At 34.5% G+C, this 21,344-nt stretch overlaps 2 pseudogenes across 1 annotated transcript; one reads left to right on the top strand and one right to left on the bottom strand.

Moving 5' to 3' along the window:
• The first annotated feature begins 13,061 nt into the window (after positions 1 to 13,061).
• Positions 13,062 to 15,543, top strand: LOC149572055 (L-type lectin-domain containing receptor kinase SIT2 pseudogene; annotated as a pseudogene).
• A 2,321-nt stretch (positions 15,544 to 17,864) lies between these two features.
• Positions 17,865 to 19,956, bottom strand: LOC149572054 (L-type lectin-domain containing receptor kinase SIT2 pseudogene; annotated as a pseudogene). Its single transcript, XR_016358863.1, has one exon. The product of XR_016358863.1 is annotated as an L-type lectin-domain containing receptor kinase SIT2 pseudogene (transcript).
• Positions 19,957 to 21,344: the final 1,388 nt, after the last annotated feature.

Here is a 21,344-nt window from a genome sequence, read left to right as displayed (position 1 = left end):
TACCAACATCTTCCCTTACCCTTTTTCTGTTTGACCTAGATCTAGATGGACCTCTTGAATTATCTCCTTTTTCTATGGATCAACCTCTATCCACTAGAGATTTTGGTATTAGACTTTATACACACCTCTTTAGACAACAAAAACTACATAATATAAAAGAATTTAAATGTGTTAGTTGTGGTAAATCTAATAGAAGTGAGTAAATGATTCCATGGTATAGGAAATGACCACAATAGTGTGACTACCTTGACTTCATCTTTAATTTGTATGCACAAACTAAACAATCAATAGGTAAGATTATAAAAACAATTTAAATGAACAATAATTTTATACCTTCATTTGAAAACCATATGGTTTCCTCCTCAAATATGTTCAATTTTTTGTGGATTTTGTTATGGAAAGGATATTTAAATACCATTGCAATATAACCATGGAATCCTTCAAAGCCATAGCCACAACCAATAAATCCATGTGGACAAGCATGAATCTACATATCATGTCATGCTTCTCACCTTCACAAATGCTCCTTTGGGTAACCTATCAATTCTTGTTCCACTGAAACTCTTGTCAATTTTACCTTCTATCTTACTACAATAGCTACCCTTATGGCTTCTTATATAGTAGAAAGTCCCACAAAATATCGAAGTGGTATTACATAAACCATCTGCTACCTAACCTATTGACCCCACATTTAATATTGGACATTTAATTTCTTTTCCCCAATATTAAATAATTACATGAAATATTATCACAATGTTACAATATAACTCATTAGGTATATCCCATAGGAATCTCTACATGTTGCATTTCCATCTAGGTTCTCCTAGGTGCAATATTACATGATAAAAAAAATACAATACAACAATATTAAGCAATGTGCACAATGCCTATTATCTCAATACCTACAACCATCATTTGTGTCCTACTTCTAAAGCTATCGATAGGGAGGTATTAGTTTTGACTAGAGATTCCTTGTCTTGTTCTTTTTCCACCTTTTTAGACTTCCTCTTATCGCTACTACATTTGGGCCTAGATTTTGACAACATGATTTCACAATTTTGACAACCACCGGTTGCCTAAGTGACAACAATAGAAATGGGCTCTAGTCGAATGTGCATTGAATTTTACTATTTTAAATTGTGATGACAAGGGAGACCATAACAATTGTGATGGCTAAAGATGTCATAAATTGAAGTAAGAAAAGGGCCAAGAGTTCATATTCACTATCCCAATTGCAAGGGCTAGTTGTCAGAGATGTCATCACACATGCAACATGTCTACAAAAAAAATGATGTGGGATCGATGACTAGCCATCAGAATAGTCCATCACAGTAGTGGCAAGTATGTGGCAGCAATTATATGGGACCAATAGCTATCCCTTGGAAGAAGTCATCGCAATTGTGACAACTTGCTATATGAAATAAACAATAATTTGGTAGCAAACTTTGAATAGCTATGATGTTGTTGTAGCTCATAGTAGATTCACTCAATCAATTATCATACAATCAGATGTTGATATTGAGCTTCAGATGGTTTTGAGAATAGTTTAATATTCTCTACTAATTAGGGCCAACCATGTGAAGGTGGAAACCCATTTGCACACCCCCCACCTGGCCCCTTAACATTTAAAATCTTTAAGAAATGATGAAGTTTAAAGTAAAAAAGGTTCTAGACCTCCAAAAGTGACATCATTTTCCCATCTTCTAGTGCATGTCATTTTTCAATCACATTAAAAATAATATTCTACTACTCTAAATCAAGAATGCACATGGAACTACATTAAAATGCATGGACAACAGGTAGACCTAATAAAGAAAACCACAATTATATTTATTTAATGGGTCTATTAAGTTTTTAAATCACAAACCATCATGATGGTATATAACTTAAAATACCTAATTAAAGACCTCTAACAAAAATGCAAACCTGTTGCATTTTTTAGCTCTGCCTGATGTCTTATGCATTTGAATTGAGATTGCATATTCAACTATGTTGTCCTTTTGCATTGCCTAAAACCAAGAGATTCACATAGTTAGTTTCCATGCAATCATAGGTTAATGTTGAGCTTCACTTGGTTTTGAGAATAGTTTAATATTCTCTACTAACCAAGGCCAACCATGTGAAGGTGAAAGCTCATCCACCCCTTCCCCCCCACCCCCCCACCCCCCATATCTAAATTCCTCATTAACATCTAAAATAATTAAGAAAGGATTAATGTTTAAAGTACAAAAAAAGGTTCTAGACCTGCAAAAGTGACATATTTCCTATCTTCAGTGCATGTCATTTTTCTGTCACATCCAAATTAAGATTTTGCCACTCTGAATCAAGAATGCACATGCAATTGCATTCAAATGCATGGACAATAGGAGGACCTAATAAAACATAACATGCTTACATTTATTTAATATATCTATTAAGTTTTTAAAATTATAGACCATCATGAAAAATGTTTGTGATGGTCTATAACTTAAAACATCTAATTAAAGGCCTCTAAAAAAATGCAAACCTATTTCATTTTTCAACTCTACCTAATGTTGTATGTATTTGAATTGAGATTGCATATACTATGGAATCCTTCTACATTGTCTACATTGTCTGAAACTAATAGATTCACACAGTTAATTGTCATGCAATCATAGGTTAATGTTGAGCTTTACTTGGTTTCGAGAATAGTTTAATATTCTCTACTAATCAATGCTAACCACGTGAAGGTGGAAGCTCAATCAGCCTCAACCCCACCCCACCCCCGAAACATCTAAATTCCTTGTTAATATATAAAATCCTTAAGAAAGGATCAATCCTTAAAGTACTTGGAATATTGTAATTGCCTCTTGTTACTATTAAGGGAAGTCCATCTTCATTGCCCATGAGCAATTTGTCACATGGGTACATCCAAGAATGTTCTCATCACCTCCTACATAAAATGAATCCAATATTACAAATGCCTCCAAAGAAATATAGTTCAAATGAAATAAACAAATGACAAATGAGGAAGAGAAAGAGGAATATACTTACCAATAGGAATTCCCATCACATCTGTGGCCATGCTATGTGTTGAGCGAGTTTTATTATTTTTCTATTATGCCAAGATATCTCTATTTATATACATATATACATACATATACACATATATACATATACATATGTGTGTGTGTGTGTGTGTGTGTGTGTGTGTGTGTGTCTATATATATATATATATATATATATATATGTATGTATGTATGTATGTATGTATGTATGTATGTATGTATGTATATACATATCCATAGATCACAAGGGTACAACAACAAAATGCAACAATCGCAAGGACACATCAACAAAGTCCTAGATATCCATTGATCTCCATAACCCACAAAATATCTCTCTCTCTCTCTCTCTCTCTCTCTCTCTCTCTCTCTCTACATATATATATATATATACACACACATATGTGTTTGTATATATGTATATATACACATATATGTACATATACATATGTATATACATACATACATATATTCATACATATATACATACATACATATATACATACATATACATACATACATGCATGCATACATCTGTATATGCAATTTTATCACCTTAGAAAATTGTATTTGATCATGTTAGCTAGGAACAAATGATTGTTCATTTTATTGTACCTAATTTGATGATAGTTCTACAGGAATTTGTAATCAACCTGACTAATCAACAACTAGACCAAATTAATAGTAGTAGTAGATACTTGGGATCCTCGCAGGGAGAGTGTGCCAATACATGAATGCTTACATCCCTGGCTTCCATTATTGGGATAGGGTATGGAGCCTTTATATCCAACCATTCATTATAAATTGGGGAATGTGCTTCATGCTTGGCATTCAAGTGATGCATCCATCTATGTAATTTTATCACCTTGAGAAACTATATTTGTTTCTACTAGCTGGGAATAGCAGATTATTCATTTAATTGTACCTAACGTGATGACAGTTTTACAAGAATTTTTAATCTACCCAGCTAATTAGAAACTAGACTAGATTAACAATAGTGATAGATATTTAGGATCCTTGTAGGGAGAGCATGTCGATACATGCATGGTTACATCCTTGGCTTCCATTATTGGGCTAGCGTATGGAGCCTTTATATCCAACCATTCATTATAAATTGGGGAATGTGCTTCATGACTGGCTTTCAAGTGATGCATCTGCATATACCTTGGAAAACTATATTTGATCATACTAGCTAGGAATAACTAATTGTTCATTTTATTATACCTAATTTGATCATAGTTCTAGATGAATTTTTATTTAACCTAGGTAATTAGCAACTATACCAAATTAGTAGCAGCAATAGATACTAGGGATCATTGTATGGAGAGTGTGCCAATACATGCATTGTTACAACCTTGGCTTTTATTATTTGGGTAGCATATGGAGCCTTCATATCATACCATTCATTATAAGTTGAGGAATGTGCTTCATGCCTTGCATTAAAATGATTCATCTACATATGCAATTTTATCACCTTGAAAAACTATATTTGATCCTGTTAGCTAGGAACAACTAATTGTTCATTTTATTGTACCTAATTTGATGACAAATCTACATGAATTTTTAATCAACCTATCTAATAATAAACTAGACTGATTTAACTGGGTTATGTCTTAGGCATTTGTTATTCCCATTTATCATATGGTTGCAATGTTGGAGGCAACATTTTTTATTTGTGCAGGATATGGAAGAAGAGCAGTGGTGCGATTTAGAGTTTGTAATGCATATGATTCAACTCTAAGGATGACATTTGATAAATCAGGAAGAGAAATAGTGTGATTTAGAGTTTGTAATGAATTGGATTATTTTTGAAGATGTTGTCCAATACACATTTGGAGTAAAGTCTCTTGAATGATGTGTAAGATATGAAAATTGTAGAATTGAAAATGAAATAGGTTCCATGGATGAGACAGTATGCTATTGAATCACTTGAAAATCCCTTTACATTCAAGTCATAATCTCCTTGGAAATGTGTAATGTTTATTAAGTTATCAAGTCCCTTAAAAATAATAGATTGTCTATATGTTTCTTAAGTTATCTCTGTATATATACATAAATAGGCAAAAAAACATGTGTATATGTATGTATATATACACATATATACATATACATATGTATATACATATATACATACATATATACATACATACATACATATACATAAATAATAGTAATATATGTGTTGCATCTACATTTTCTTTGTCATTGCTTATAAGAGTGTTTCAAGTTGGGAACCACTTCAACATCCTTTTCATATTTAGAGGTAATGTCATTGTGGTAGAGAGAATAACTTCAGTGAAGAGTTAAGTGTAAGGAGTTCTTACTCTGAACCTATGCTAGAAAATCGTGGGAGCCAAGGGACCCTAAACCTATGCTATTTTCTAGAGACATGGGAGAAGTTACTACAGGATTTAGTACCTTAAAACATGATGGATCATATAGTGATGCCCAGATATAGTTTCAATACATGCATAGTTATATCCTTAGCTTCCATTGTTGGGCTAGTATATGGAGCCTTTATATCCAGCCATTTGTTATAAATTGGGGAATGCACTTCATGCCTAACATGCAAGTGATGCATCTACATATGAAATTTCATCACCTTGGAAAATTGTATTTGATCCTGCTAGTTGGGAACAACTGATTGTTTATATTATCATACCTAATCTGATGGTAGTTCTATAGGAATTTGTAATCAACCCAAAAAATTAGCAACTATACCAATTTAACTGGTTTATGGTTCGGGTATGTTCTATTCCCACTTATCATATGGTTGCAATGTTGGAGGTATCATTTTTTTCCAAAGTGGGAGCAATTTTTTGTATCATTAGCTTTGTTCAAGTCTTGATTTTAATGAAGGAACAAAGTGGATTTTAGGGTGGAAAGGACTATACAATGAAGAGGAAACTTGAAAACTTGAATGTTGAAATTCTAAAATGAAAGCTATCAAGGATGAAACACATATACCAAATTTACAACAAAATGTGAAGTAGGTTTTAGATATAAACAAAAATCTACATAATTTATCCAATAATCTTTAATGACAAGTCAGGTATGAACTCCTTTTCCATGATTTTTTGAATCATCCTAATATTTTCAAAGTAAGGGAAGGGCACTAGATAATCCTCCAAAGAATACTTTCTACGTCATAGGTGGTAATGTCCTATTTCTTCTTTACCTCATAAGGCTTTATGGTGATTGGCCACACCTATGTCTTTTGGTGAAACTTCCATACTCTCTCGATGCTGAGGCCAATTTCCTAGTGATATCCAAAATAATGAGTCTATCTAACTAACAATGAGGTATCTTCTAGGGGCATAGAAGAGTTTTAGCTACCCAGATGTATGTGAAGGTGTTGAACTAGATGAAGTATCTACACACTTGTGTTACCCTGGCTGGAGCTTCTACTAATAAACTCTTTGTGTAATCTTCTTCAACAAAATAAATCATGACGAAGATGAAAGTGTAATTGACTATCCTATATTATAAACTCTTTTCCAAAATATTATTCTACATCAATTGCAGATTTATATAATGTATGGACATGCATTAGGTTCTTGCAAACTTCTCATCTTGTCCAAACCTAGATAATTGTTTTCTCCTATAGCCAAAAAGTAAACCACACATGAGGTCATGTCAAAGTGAGGATCCACCTAAACTAAAGTAAGTTTCTCATCGGAAGTAATAATTTATTATGCTCCCCAATCAATCTTGAGGGTCCTTCTGCTAAAGGTCTCTATGAAATAAACCATTTAGGTTTCCAACTAACTTGTCAAAAGAAGTCCAATCACTCTTCTCAAATGAACAATACAGTAGGCTATGTAGTCAATAATGTACCCTCTAGTCAATAATGTACCCTCTAGTCATACAAATGTTTCCTTCTCTCCTATTGGGAGAGGGACTAACAATAAGGAACTTCTCTTGCACCAGGGCCTTTTCATATTTTTAGTTCTCCCTATACCATTGGTATACCTTGTCATATGTGATCTTTTGATATTGGTCAGCAATAGGTAGTTGGAAGACCATCTCAATGTTTTCTTTCCTTATGTCCAAAAGAATATCTCTCGTCATGCTGTTGAGGTGAATTTTTCTTTAGATGCATAATTTTGAGCTAACATCATGATTAAATTGAAATATTACATCAATATCGTATGGGATAGTGCATTCACGAAACCACTAAGGATGAGGGAGGATATCATTCTTTGTCTCTCATGTGGGTTATTGCAAAGCACATGGAGTACATTCTAGTCTATATATCTGAGCTTTGTGTCCCATATTTTGGAATGCACATTTATAAACTTAGATTTCTTTAGCACACCTTGGAACTTAAATAATATTGGTTTATGGTGGATTTTTCTACTATATCAAATAAGGATACCATTCTAACCTACACAAAAGATGAACATTAGTATGCTACTACTTGGAATTCAAAATGACACTTACCAATTAAATGTAGCTGAAGAAAGACTTATAAACTAGGGTAGAATTGATAAAACTTCCAAATTATGCACTAACATACATGCATAGGGTGTACCTAGTGCACAAGAAAGCTAAAAGGGGGTTGGTTTACATGCTTGGTATAGTTGTGTACATATGCATGAACACACTGTGTTCAAATATGTTGCTAGATTGTGCAAAGGTGTGGTCTAAATCTAAGTTTATATTTATGAGCACATGTAACATGCACATGTGCATCTATTCCTAGTGCACTAGTGTGCAAGGCTCTTTACATTAGTGTGATTGCAAAGAAAATTGATAAAGTTTTGCAGATAGAAGGGTGTGAACGAGCACAAATTAGGGGCTCACAAAGAACAATGAACTCTAAAATGGGGTTCCCCCTATTTATAGCCATGAAACTTAGATGGGTGCACCTTATGCAGCTTGTCAAGATGCACAACTATGTTGGGTGCGCAAGTGTTCCTCTTGATAATGTGAACACAATGGGAATAAGATTAAAGTTGCACATGTTGGCATGTGTGCTATGTGCGCACCCTATTTCCATAGTGCAAAATGTATGTTTCAAGCTATTATAATTCAAAAAACCAACTAGATTACTAGACTAGACCTACATAAAGCCTGCTCATTGGGGCATCTCGGGAGATGCCCTATCCTGAAGAGTGATTATCTCTATTCTAAAAGAAAAGGAGGGGATCCCTAGTTTTGAGTAAAAGATGGGGTGTATGTTATAAAGCCACAATAAGTACCATCCCCATTAGGGTTTTCCCTTGGCCAAGGTTTCCCTAGTTAAAACAAATATGGTGAACTATGAGTTTCTATGTTGTCTTCTTATTATTAATTTTTAGCTTAATCATTTATGCAAGTTTAATGTTGATTTATAATATCCATATTTGGGAAAAAAATTATTGAATATTGACTTGCCCTTGCCCCTCTTAGGATTCCCTATTTCTAGCACAAATAAAGATTATTATTATGGCTTAGGGTACTTTAGTCTTGGGGGGCTTATAATATGATTTATTGGTTATCCTCAAATCTATGCATTATCACTTCATTTTGAATTTCAAATTCAATCTACATACAAGGGTTTAAAATCTTAGCATTCTACACCTTGAAATCTCGTACAAGATCAATACACACATTTACTCATATTCAAGAGCTATCCATGGAGATGGGAGCCACCGAAATGAGGGATTGGTTAAGGGAAATCCCTACATAGCTACAAAACACCTATTTCTAGATATTGGAACATTTTAAAAAGAATAATTGAGCTTAGATTTGGATATCCATTTCATAAGATTTAGAGATCAAAAATTACTTTTGCAATCAAGAATTAAAGGACAAGGATGTAATTCATTCCTTTTTCCCATAGATTAACCTTGCCCTTGATTGACAGTGTCCTTGCAGGGAAATTGTATATTGGAGATAAAAAAATTATAGATTTTATAGATGTCATACTTTCAAGTTTAAGGTAAGTACCTTTTTTATTTTAGTTGGTTCTAGAATTTACATTTCATATAAGTAATTTATTTCTTCTTTCTTATTCATTGATTAAAATTGATTTTCTTCTATACTTGTTAGGTCTTATAAGAAGTTGATATTCTCACCTAGCTCTATATCCATTGGATCTTGGCCTGTGTTAGTGCTCCTATATCACTTGGATTTCATTAACTTGTGAAGATCCAATAACTTTTGGGTTAGTTTAGAAATGATATCTCTCCTTGATCCCTCTCTAGGTGCAGGGATATGTGATGTATTAAGACTTATTTACTTGCATCATATTTCACCCTATATAAGTTTATCAAAGGGTTGAATGTATGTAATAAATTATTTTTCCAAGCCTAGATTTATTTAAAAGATATTATATAAGTATTTTTTAATGTGATATTCTTAAACCTTTTTTATATTGTAACAAGAAAGTGATATTTTTGGAAATCAAACTATTGAAGGATTATCCAAAAAATTATTGTAAGAGATATATAACATTTTATTTGTAATAAAGTGCATTATCAATTGTAACCAATACTTATTTCTCTATTATAATGTTATAAAAATGGTGTGTGTGGGTCTTCATTGAAGGGACCAGGAGAGTATCCATTAGCAATAATCTCTCTTGTAATACGTTAAGCATTTGGGTCTTTCAGAATATTTTTATACAAAATATGGTAGGCAATGTAATGCTTAACCTATTGATAATTTCACATAGTATTTCTATAGAATGAACTCAACTAAAAAAATAACCATTTTAGAAAGATTTTTCAAAATAGATAGTTGAAATTGAACATGTGAACACATCAACTAACCAACAAAAAATGAATATAGAGAAAGTATAAAGAAAAACAATAGAACTTTATTCTTGATTCGTGGAATAATTACTCAAATTATATTTCCTCATATAAGTGGTGTTTTTAATTCTAAGAAATCATAGTAAATATTAAGAAATACATATAAAGGTGCACAAATAGGTTAATTACAAACAATGAAGAATTTTTTTGAAAATGTGAAAATGACAACTGGTGAGTTTATCAATGAATTTCTAACAAATTTACAAGGTCTAGTGAGTTGGACAAAAGTACTAGGAGAATAAAGATGACAAGCATATCATTGTTCAAATATTTTGAGAAGTTTGACTCCAAAGATTGAAGTTGTGGCTATTACAATTGTGATGTCTAAGGATTTTTCAAGCATGCCAATTGATGATTTAATTGGAATTCTAAACTACTAAAGAAAGAATGAACACAATGAAGCAAGCTTAGAGAAACAATTTTCCTTTAAAGAAAATATAAGAGGAAAAATAGATAAATTTTTCAAGAGTCATATTAAAATTTATGACAATAGCAAGAATGAAGAGAAAGGTGAATCTAGCAATTCTAGAGGAAGAAGATGCTATTGTAGAGAAATAAGTAGGAAAGTTAGAGATGGAAAAAGAAGAGGTGGAAATAATGTAGGGGACACTGGTAAAAGGAATGCCAAATGTTATCATTGCAAAATATTTGGACATTAGGAATAATAATTTTTATTAAACAAGGTGAAGATGGACATATAAGTGCTCATAACAATATTGAGGATAAGTAAAGAAAATATTTTCTTACTTTGATACAAATGATAGTCAAAATAATGTCTAGTGTATAGACTCTAGATGTTCTTCACATACAACATATAATAAGAATCTATTTCTAAATTTTGATTAAAAGCATAAAATTACTATAGTATTAGGAGATGATAATTTGCATGGAAGAAAAGGTAAGGGAAACATTGCATGTACAACAAAATATGGAAAAGTGTCAATCTATTAATGAAACACTATTAGTTTCAACACTCAAAAGAATTTGTTGTGTATTGGATGAATGTTAGAGAAACATTATCAAGTGAAATTTGATAAGAATGAGTGCATTTTAAGAGATAAAACCCAAAGGAAAGTAACTGGTGCAATAGAAAAAAATCACAAAAGATAGGGTGTTTCTCAATCTTTTCACAAATGGAAGCCAAGCACTAAGGACTAAGGAGATGAATGAAAGTATAATTTGCAATAAAAGATATAGTCACCTGAATTTTAGTTAATTGATTTTACTTGAAATGTAAGAAATGGTTTATGGTTTTACATTAATTGAAGATAGAAAAGAAGTGTATGAAAAGTGCATTGTTAGAAAACAACATAGGATAAAATTACCTACTGAAAATTCTAGAAGAGAATATCAACATCTTAAGATAATCTATGTACATATTTGTGTGGTCTTAATGGAAACATATTATGTTAGCAAATCTAGGTATTTTCTAACCTTCATTGATGATTACTCAAAAAAAACTTGGGTGTATTGTTTGGTTTCAAAATCATAAGTATTTGATAAATTTGTAGAGTTCAAGAGTTTGATTGAAAACAAAGTGGTAAGTATATCAAAGTGATAAGGTCAAACAATGGAGGTGAGTACAAGATAAGTCAATTTATTGATTTTGGAAAAAATTAATGGGATCAAGAGTGAGTTCACTACTTCCCACACTCCACTTCAAAATAGAGTTTCTAAAAGGAAGAATAGGAAAAAATAAATTAAATGGCACTTGAAGGATGTTGAAAGAATTTTTTTTGGATAAAATATATTGTGAAAAATCAATAGAAACTTGATAGTTTATCTTCTAATGAAGGCCTATAAAAGTAGTTGAAGGAACGAATCCTAAAAAAGCATGGTATGGGGTAAAACAAAGTATTGATCACTTTAGGGTATTTGTGAATTTTTCTTATGCACACATGCTGAAAGAAAAAATGTTTAAGAAAGATGATAAAGGCCTCAAATGAATTTACATTTGTTTTGGAGGTTAAAATAAAGCATACAGATTGTATGATCCAATAGGCAAAATGTTTGTGATAAGTAGATACGTATCATTCAACGAACTAGTATAATATGCCAACGAAAAGGAAACAAAGGCCCCGTTTGGTTGCTGGAATATGAGTGGAATAGGAAAATGAAATTAGAATATGTTTTATATTCGCTGTTTGGTAAGCTCAATCGGAATTGGGAATAGGAAGACATATTCCAATTTTTCCCCTAAAATGAGCATATGTCTATGCCAAAAAATATCTGTTATTGGAATAGGCCATTTCCATTCCCATTCCGATTTTCCATTAAAAAATATTTTTAAATTTTTTTTAAATTTTTTTTTTTTTCAAAATTTTTTTTTGAATTTTTTTTTTTTTTGAATTTTTTTTTTTTTTTGAATTTTTTTTTTTACTTTTACTTTTTGAATTTTTTTTGTTAAATTTTTTTTAATAACATTTTTTTAAATAATATCTATTTGTTTAAAAAAATGAAAATGAAAATGAATTAACTAAAAAAATAATAAATTAAAAAAAAAATTAGGAAAAATGTTTTTAAAAATACAAAACTTAACCTTATTCATATTCTATTTTTGTACAACCAAACAATAGATTAACATATTCCCAGTCGAATTTCAAATGCACCAAACATGATTGGAATTGCCTATTTCTATTCCCATTCCTCATTTCCATTGCCATTCCATTTTTCTATTCTAATTTTCTATTCCTATGCCAGCAACCAAACGGGGTCAAAAGGAAAAGAGATAACAACTGATAAATTTGAAGTGGAGGAACGAGAATATGTACCTAAATCATGTAGTGTAGGAGAAAGAAAGTATCAAAAATATCAAAGAGGGTAGAAAATAATCATCTATCAACTCCTATATTAAATTCAAATTTTATAAAAATGACAACATCACAAGCAAAAGTGACTCAAATCATAGAAAATAATGAACAACAAACATTTGAATAAACTTAAGGAAAAGAAGAGTGGATTGAAGAAATAACTAACGTCAAAATAGACACAACTGAAAGGAATGGGACATGGGATTTGGGTTAGTTACCTCCAAGTAATGAAGTTGTTGGTTCAGGATGGGTATATAAAAGTAAGTATAAATTATATGGCCGTAGCATTGATACACATGAGGATAGATTGGTAGAGATCAGATCCATTCAAGATGCGTGGTGATTGATGAATAGCCGCTGCCTCATCTGTCTATCTACATACAATGTATTGACAGTGACATACAGATTGGTCAATTGACGGGCTATTCAATGACAGGAACGGCCGTCCAGAGTCATCCCCTTGAAAGGAAAGAGTTTCATCTCTCAAGTTAAGCTACATTCATCCTTCATCCCGAGCTCCTAAGGAATCAATGGCAGGCATACCTATCATCGTGTTATTGTACTTTCTGCTCTTCCTCCACCCGTGGCTGTCTTCTCTGGCACAAGCATCCTTCGTCTTTGCAAGACTGAATAGAAATTCTTCAACCTTGTATATAGATGGGAACTCTGTAACGGGACCCGATCTAATAGGCATTCGCCTCACCAATGAATCAGAATACGTTACAGGCAGTGTTTTCTATTCAAATCCCGTGCGAATGAAAGATCCGGGGTCCAAAAATGCGACTGTGTCATTCAGTACTACTTTCGTATTCGCCATGGCTCCACCAGATCCTCTGCAGTGTGCGGAAGGACTGTCGTTTATCATGACACCAAACAAAACGCATGAGGGAGGCCTGCCAGGTTCATATCTTGGTCTCTTCAATCTCACAAGCATGGGACAACCTTACAATCATCTCTTTGCCGTGGAATTCGACGTGTTTCGGAACGCAGAATTCAACGACATCAACGACAATCACGTAGGCATAAATCTCAACTCCCTCTATTCTGTAGAACCCAAAGATGCAGGCTACTGGGATGGTAATAACCAGTTCGTGCAGTTAGATCTGAATGGGAGGCAGAATATTCAAGCCTGGATTGACTATGATCATCGTCAGCAGCAGCTCAACGTTACCATAGCTCCTGCTGGTTCCCTTCGCCCCGAGACGCCCCTCATTTCTAAGAAAAATATGAACCTCTCCGACATCCTCGAGGAAGTCATGTATGTTGGTTTTGTAGCAGCTACTGGACGGTTTGTGCAAGAACATTACATCCTCGCCTGGAGCTTCACTACAAATGGAACAGCACCGGCCTTGAACGCATCTATTCTTCCAGTTTTGACAACCGTAAAATCACGTTCGAACAACCCAAAATCTGGTCTGATACTCGGCATAACAGCAGGTTTTGTTTGTTTCGTGGTGCTTGCGGTTGCAGTTGTGTGGCTTAAAAGACGGAAAAGTAGAGAGGTCATTGAAGAGTGGGAGCTCGATTATTGGCCTCATAGAATAAGTTACAGAGACTTAGCAGTTGCAACCAAAAATTTTGGAGAGAAACAAGTATTAGGAAGTGGAGGTTTTGGCAAGGTTTATAGAGGAGTCCTTCCTAGTAATGGCCTCGAAGTTGCTGTGAAAGCCATCTTTCGCGAGACCATAGAAGGAGTGAAGGAATTCATAGCAGAGATTTCAAGCCTTGGCCGTCTGCAGCACCGGAATCTTGTGCAAATCCGAGGGTACTGCAGGCGGGGGAAAAAGTTATTCATAGTGTATGATTTCATGGTAAATGGAAGCCTGGATAAGATGATATTTGGAAATCCTTCGGTAGGACTTAAATGGTCTCAAAGATACACAATTCTGAGGGACGTGGCTGCGGGGTTGTTGTATCTTCACGAAGGATGGGAGCAAAGGGTGGTGCACAGAGACATCAAATCTCCTAACGTTTTGTTAGACTCTGAGCTTGGAGGAAAGCTGGCAGATTTTGGGCTTGCTCGTTTGTATGGGCATGATGAGAACGCCCAAACAACTCATGTGGCTGGAACTCCTGGCTACATCGCACCAGATCTTATTTCCACAGGAAAGGCCACCAGCAGTACGGATGTATTCAGCTTTGGGGTTTTACTATTGGAAGTTGTGTGTGGAAGGCGCCCTGTTGACGCTTCGCTGGATCCCTCTCAAATAATTTTGCTGGATTGGGTAAGAGATCTGTATACCAGTGATAGGCTCATGGATGCCGCCGATGTAAAGCTTGGTGGTGATTTTGTTGAGGAAGAGATGGAGACAGTTCTCAAATTGGGACTATTCTGTACTAATCCTCAATCGGAAGGCAGGCCTATTATGAGACAAGTAGTTCAAATACTTGAAGGCGAAGCTTCCATTGCGCCCTGTGATCTTCCTCTTTCATTTGAGATGACTGAATCAGGCTCGATAGAGGAGCCTTTAGATGCTTTCTCCTCTAAATCCATGGAGATGCCCTTGAATGGAAGCTGGTCTTAGAAGATCGTCTTTCAGCGTTTCTCGCCGTCCTGTTGCAATTGTGTGTGGGTAGATCATAATTTCTACCACCAAACTATCGGCACTCAGACTATATTAAAAACAGTAAAAGCTGTTTTCTACAGCCACTATCAACCATGGAGATTCCCAACAAGCATATTTAATATGGAAGTTTCTAGCACTATCTGTTATAATATGCACAATGGAGATTCCCAACAAGCATATTTAATATGGAAGTTTCTAGCACTATCTGTTATAATATTCACATGTAATTTGAATGATAGTTTACAATCTAGATTGTTCCTAGTTCTTTATAAATAGAAACATTATGTAAGGATTTAGGTATCAAATATTTATCTGATCATTGTGGATCATGAGTGGATAGAATGCTGTAGCATTCTAAGGATTTCTAATAGATTTTAGTTATGTTAATGAGTATGAAGTGTTGGAGCACAGTTTGATGAGTCTTTGTCTTTTACTTATTGATTTGAATGTTTATGGTTGCATTTGTGTTCGTCTTTTACCCACTCCATCCACCTCCTACACCGTGATCTCTCCCTCTTGGTATGAAGAAAACTGTACTTACAGTGGTCTTTTGCATGAGTTTTTCCTATGTGTTCTAAATTTGACATGAGTCTAATAGTTTCATGATAGATTTTCAGATTTTCTAGGTTTCATCTTTTCTTCTTCGACCTCTACCCAATGTGGCAACTTGTAATTAATTACCGATTAATTGTTTGATCAGCTCATCAAGTTTATGTTACCCTCCTCAATAAATTTTGTTGATAAGATAGGAATCAACTAGTGGACCTAATATTACTTATTGATTTGAATGTTTATGGTTGCATTTGTGTTTGTCTTTTATCCACTCCATCCACCTCCTACACCGTGATCTCTCCCTCTTGGTATGAAGAAAATTGTACTTACAGTGGTCTTTTGCATGAGTTTTCCCTATGTGTTCTAAATTTTGCATGAGTATAATAGTTTCATGATAGATTTTCAGATTTTTGAGGTTTCATCTTTTCTTCTTCGACCTCTACCAAATATGACAACTAGTGGAACTAATATAAAGATAGGCATTGACAATATAAGTCTTCAAATATCTAAGGGATTCAGTTGTGCTTTGTTACATGGCATGTTAATGCCTTCAATTCGGTGGTGGGTGTGATCACACTTTCCAACACTACTTAGTCACGAGAAGAATGTTGCTGGTGGGTGTGATCACGCTTTCCAACACTACTTAGTCACAAGAAGAATGTTGTTGGTAGGTGTGATCACGCTTTGCAACACTACTTAGTCACAAGAAGAATGTTGCTGGCTTTTACAGACTTTCTGATGTGTTACCTCATTCGAATAACAATTGGAAACATTTAACTTTATTTGATAGTTGCAATTATGTACAACATAATTGTGAAGGAAATGTAGACTACACAAAAGTGGCATATACGTCCTATGTTTATATCCACGAGTTGTTGCGAAGGCATTTTTATGCACAGCTCTGCCCTTTGTATTGGTACGTAGAGCTTCGTATAGCACTTCCAAATTTTCGCAGTAGATAATCATTTCAAAAAATATTATGTTAGCTATTAGAACTTTCTCGAGTGGAATTCAGAAACATTTTGAACAATTTTAATTTAAACATATAAATATGATGATTAAAGTAAACAAATGAATCTGTATTAATGATTTGTCTCCTGATTTTTTGAACGCTTTAATTAAAAACAATACCAAAACTTAATTTTTATCGTCTACCCCATCTGAATCCCAAAATCTGATTAATTGTAAAATATATTTTATTTTTTCAGTCTCATGTGACTGTCATAAGTGTCTGCCATAATTAATATGGAAACAAAATTTGCATCATACAATATGTCGAGTCTATTAGTGATGGGCTAGATCAAACCATCCACCATTCTTCTAAAGTGATTCTCATTTACGCTGATACTCTTATTTGTGTTGAATTTCAATGAAAACAAAAAGAAACATTATTTAATTTGATGGAATTTTAAAATTTGGGTTATCTTAATGCATTATAAAAGTTTAACTTTCCTCTTTGACAAGGGTTATATTCTTCTTATGTGTAACATTTCATTAACTATTGACTACAAATGTACTCTGAAATCATCACGACTTTATTCATCTACAACAACTATTAGATCCAATTCACTTTTCAATTATTTTTATTTCAAGAAAGCAATATATTGGGCCAGCAAATTGTGTAAATTTTTAATTTCTAACTATGAAAATGAAAGAATTAAAGAAAATTAATTAACAGCACGCCTGTTTAATAGAATTAGGTGAAAAGCAAATTTGTTTTGAACATAGTAATCTTTATACCAAAAACAAATTTCAGCAAAGAGTAAATATTCTTGAAATATTATATAGCAGTCAAAAGAACTGACGCTGAGCCAGAGTATAAAACTGTAACTTATATTTAGTTACATTTATCAAATAAAATCCAGAAGTCTACATGGAGGCTACTCAACACGGATTCGACGAACCAGCTTCATGCTAAAACGCAATTATGCTGGGATATATAATTTCCCCTTGCAATGATATTAACAGAATAAAGACAACGGCGGATTGAAGAAAATTATTGAACAACAGACAAGCTAGTCTAAAACCTAGAAAGGTCTTTGCAACCTCTAGAATTAAAGATTTCTGTAATGGGTTTATTATCAAGCGGAACCGATCAAGAACAATAAATGCAACAACCATATTCTAATGATATATTAGTTTAGAAATTGATTACAGAAAGATGAAACAGAACAGCACTTGTGTATATATTTGTGACTTTATTTCTACGGCTACATGACTAACGCGCCTCTAAGGAAATGGAACAATAGGCATCTGTACTGTAATTGTCTGAAGTGTCTCCTGTTGGGGTTGGCCTACCCATGTCAAGTGAAAGTTGAGCGAGGGATGCTTCCACTTGAATAATCTGCAGCACTTGTCTCATGGAAGGTCTATCTTCAGGCTGGGCACTGGAACAAATAACTCCCAATCGGAGCACCCTTTCCATTTCCTCCTCGAGGTATTCACCATTAAGCTTTGGATCCGCAGCATCCATGATCTTCTCCTTGCCCTGCACTTCTCTTACCCAATCCAACAAACTGACTTGAGGGGCTTCGGGAAAAGGATTCACGGGACGCCTACCACAGGCAATCTCCAACATCAGAACGCCAAAGCTAAACACATCAGACTCGGGAGTGGCCTTTCCCGTGTGTGCTACTTCTGGTGCAATGTAACCAGGCGTGCCCACCACACGACTGCTTGGGGAGATCTCGTCGCGGTGCTTATGTAAGCGAGCAAGCCCAAAATCACCCAGCTTTGCTTGAAGCTCCGAGTCCAACAAGACGTTGCTAGACTTGATATCCCTGTGCACTACTCTTTGATCCCACCCCTGGTGAAGATACAGCAGTCCTGCAGCTACGTCCTTGATAATTCTGTACCTCTCACCCCACCTTACAACTGTACCGCCATTCCCAAACATCAATTTGTCAAGGCTCCCGTTGGGCATGTAGTCGTACACTATGAATAGCTGTTTTCCTCGCCTGCAATAGCCTCTCAGTCGCACCAGATTCCGGTGCTGCAAACGCCCCAGGCTTGAAATCTCTGATATGAATTCCTTCACTCCTTCCTTTGTCTGTTGGAGGAGATGTTTCACAGCAACTTCGACGCCGTTCATCGGAAGGACACCTTTGTAAACCTTACCGAAGCCCCCAGATCCTAAGACTTGCTCCTCTCCGAACCCATTGGTTGCGATGGCTAAATCTCTGTAGCTCAGTCTATGAGGCCAATACTCCACCTCCCATTCTTCCACACCATCTCTGCCTTTCTTTCGTCTAACCCACATAGCAGCTATAACTGCAAACGCTAGTATTAGAAAAACAACCAAACCTGTAGTAACTCCGATTATGAGTCCCAACTTACTGGATCTGGATTCTCCCCGAAGAACAGATGGAAGCATGTATGTATTCAAGGCAGGTGCAGCTCCATTCGTGGCGAAGCTCCAAGCGAGGATGTAATTGTCTTCGATTAATAATCCTGTCGATGCTGAGAACCCAACATACATTTCTTCTTCGAGAATACTGGACAGGCTCAGGTTGTTCATAGATATGAGGGGCTTTTTGGGGCGAAGGAAACCAGCAGGGGCCAAAGTAACGTTGAGCTCCTTTCGAAGATGATTGTAGTCAATCCATGCTTGTATGTTCTGTCCATTCTTCAGATCCAGATCGAAGAACTGGTTATCCATCCAGTAACCAGAAGGCGTGGAGTCTACAGAGACGAGAGAGTTGAGATCCACACCTACATGATTGCCATTTATATCGTTGAATTCCTCGTTCTTGATTGTGTCAAACTCTACTGCAAACAGATGATTGTAGGACTGATCCATGCTCGTAAAATTGTCAAACAAGCCAAGGTATTGAGCGGCTAAAGCTGCGCTTTGATAAGCGTGAGGTGTTATGATAAAGGCTATTCCATCACCGACTTTCGAAGAATCCGGAGGAGGAATTATGCTAAATACGAAGCTAGTGCTAAAGGAGAAGATTGCATCTACTGACCCAGGAGCCTTCATGCGGACACGGTGTGGGTATACAACTCTTCCCTTTGTGAAATCTGCTTGCTCGGTCAGGCGGATGCCTACATTGGGGATGACTGCAGCGCTTCCAAACAAATTCATGGAAGACAAATTAGTTTCAGCAATGAAGTTCGTTTGAGCTTGAGCAGGTGGCCATGGAGGAATAAGGACAAGGACGAGAAGAAATAGGACAAGAGCCTTACGATTGCTAACCATTGTTATGGTGCAGTATGCTACTTTGGAACGGAAGCCTACACCACTACTTAAATCTCAAAAAGGCCTCAAATTAGGGTCAAGGTCAATGTCAATAGTCGGGGGTCAGCAGTCAACGGTTGGTTGGTTGGTTGGATTAAGTCAATAAATAATGGATCTATTGTAATGAAGACTTAATTGTAAAGTGTACCAGTCAAATTTATTTATTTTGGTTATTAATTCATAACAATCTATTTTTAATAAGAATTACTAGTATATCGTATTTAGGTGATGTTTTGATCGGTGAAATATAAGATCTTACTTTTATCAAGAGATGTTTACTTATTACTATTGATTTAATAATGTTTTTGTGTTTGTTAAGGGAGTTAAATTATTCTTAGCATAAGTATAAATTGGTTTAAATTGAATAATAGTAAGAGTTAGCTTATGCAATTATCAGTTATATCTATTATGCTCAATATGCTACAATGGGAATGGGAGCCTATACCATTACTTAATTATCAAAGGTCGCAAAGGTCAATGGTTAGCAATTAATGAAATTGAATAATCTTTGACACAACCATAAGTTGACTCATATGATTATGAATTACAAGTTATGATAGACTTCACTTTTATTTTATTTTTTAAATTTTAGTGGAGGTCATTAATAAAATAATTTTAGTCCTCAATACATGAGTACAACACTTAGATTGATAGTGTACACATATTTTCTTGATTGAATGTCTTCTATGTTTTCTATATATATTTTACACTATATATAGGTAAACCACACTATAAAGTATATTTAGAAATATATATCAGATCGTAGTATCTACATGCCCAAGCTAATTAGTCTAGAATTGTTCACACGATAGAATACTATAGATTTTTAGGGTAAATGCACCACTATAGTGTGCAAAAGAGTAGCCATCCATTCTAAAAAGAAAAAACCTTAATCATCAATAACCGAGTTAGGGTTCTTTTAATTTAAATAACTAAATTAATTTATGGTTTTGGATTACCTAGCTTATATTCAAATAACTCGATTAGGTTTTTAATATAACGAAAACACGATCAGGTTTTTAGTGTTAGCAAAACACAATCACATTTTTAACATATACATATTTGAAAAATATTGTTGGAAATGCATATGGCTTTTAATCTCATAAAACTTTCTTAGGAACTATTTTTCCCTAAATTATTATTAACCATTGTTATAGTGTAGTATGCTACCCTGTTGAATAGGACCCTATATACTGATACTTAAATATCAAAGGGCTCAAGGTTAAATAGTCAATGATCAATAGTTAATGTGTAAAATGATTGTAAATTGGAGAAGTATGTCCTCCAAAATCGTGGAATATATTGTTTATTTGAAGATATGCACATCTTGCAATATTAAAAATCATTTC

This window comes from Cupressus sempervirens, chromosome 2 (genome assembly GCF_028749045.1).
Source record: "Cupressus sempervirens isolate cs-2001-9-10 chromosome 2, ASM2874904v1, whole genome shotgun sequence".
NCBI classification, from domain to species: domain Eukaryota; kingdom Viridiplantae; phylum Streptophyta; class Pinopsida; order Cupressales; family Cupressaceae; genus Cupressus; species Cupressus sempervirens.
This window is presented reverse-complemented; position numbering and strand designations above follow the sequence as displayed.